This window comes from Myiozetetes cayanensis, unplaced genomic scaffold (genome assembly GCF_022539395.1).
Source record: "Myiozetetes cayanensis isolate MyiCay16 unplaced genomic scaffold, myiCay2020 scf1, whole genome shotgun sequence".
Taxonomy (NCBI): domain Eukaryota; kingdom Metazoa; phylum Chordata; class Aves; order Passeriformes; family Tyrannidae; genus Myiozetetes; species Myiozetetes cayanensis.
This window is the reverse complement of record NW_026086604.1, coordinates 73,668,986-73,670,496: the sequence shown is the minus strand read 5'-3', so window position 1 is coordinate 73,670,496 and position 1,511 is coordinate 73,668,986.

The window sequence follows — 1,511 nt, the reverse complement described above, 5'->3', positions numbered from 1 at the left end:
GAGATGTAAGGGGCACAGGGGCAACATAATTACCAATCACTTAAATACTGCAAGAAAAACAAGGGTAGTGAAGAGAAAAAACAGGGGTAGTGAAGAGAATGTTGAGTGAAAGAAACAACTCCTCTGTTTGCCAATGAAGGAGAGAGCGATCTTTTGTTTCTTGTGTAATCTGTCAAGTAAGAAATGTTTGATTTGGGCAAGAAGCAGCAGGAGTAGAACTAATGCTACTGATCACTGTCAAATCGCCTTGTAGACCTAGAGTAAGCTTAGAATGAGACTTCTTGTAAACTGAAAAACAAAGGACCGTATGTTTCTAAACATCAAAACACTGACTTTCATCGCACTTCCAAAGGAACTTCAAGTAATTAAACTGCAAGAAGCACATCTTTAGGAGACACTTCTTAATCCACCTTATCTCTGCTATAAACCTGTAGCTCTTGTTCAAATTCTGTTTTGATCTCTGTAAGTTTTCTTCCTCCTCTGTTTGCTATCACTTAAGTCTGTTTTATCATACTGCTGCTGGTACAGTATGAGAAATATCCTTTGATGTTCTTGACTTTACTCCACCATTTTCTAGATTCTAAACAGAAACAAGTTTTATCTTGTACTGTAAGGCAAATAGCTATGCTATGTAGCTAGTCATATAGCCAGCACCTCTCTTTTTTAACACTGTTTTCTCAGTTGCCAAAAGAACTAAGCTACATCTTCAATATTGACTTCTTCATTGACCTGCATACTTTTGCAGTTTAGATTGACTCAAAATCAATTCTATAATTTCTAAAAAGCAGGAGGAGTCTCTCTTCCTAATTTAACAGAAAAAGAAAACTATTCCTTTTTTAAAATCATACTTGGTGCTTTCCAGCAAGGCTTGAGGTCTGCTGCAATGGGACTACAGTCACAGGGGTAAAAGGAATGCACAATCACTGTGAAATCTGGGCAGAATACCTTTGTACTAGTCATAATCTATGCATTCAGAACAGACTACTTAACTGTAAATCTCATATCTCCCCAAAGATTTTATCTGCATTATGTACAGTGAACCTTTCATAGACATATCTAGTGATTCTACTTGTTCCCTGGAAATAAGAATGATGAGCAGTCAGAAGATGCAGTTTCAGGGAAAATCACGCTGAGGTTGAGTGATCTTGCTTCAGGCAACTGAATACTGGTGCTGGAAAAGGAATTGATGTGCTCTGACACAGCCCCCATGGGATGTGGGACATTCGTGTAAGATAGAAATTTCAAAAACGTTAATTCCAGACACTCACAGGAGATCCTTCAGTCTGGCTTAAAAATTCTCAACATACAGATCTACAAATAAATTTGTAGAGAAAGAGCCATGCTTTGAACATATCACATCGTATATATGGGTTCTTTAACATTCAGATTTTAAAGGCCTCTCAGATCAGATATTCTAAGTATCAAAGAGCTTACTTCAAGTTACCAAAGACCTTTGACTTTAATTTCTCTGTGTTTGGATTATCACCTTTAAAGTTATAGCAATGCCCTTC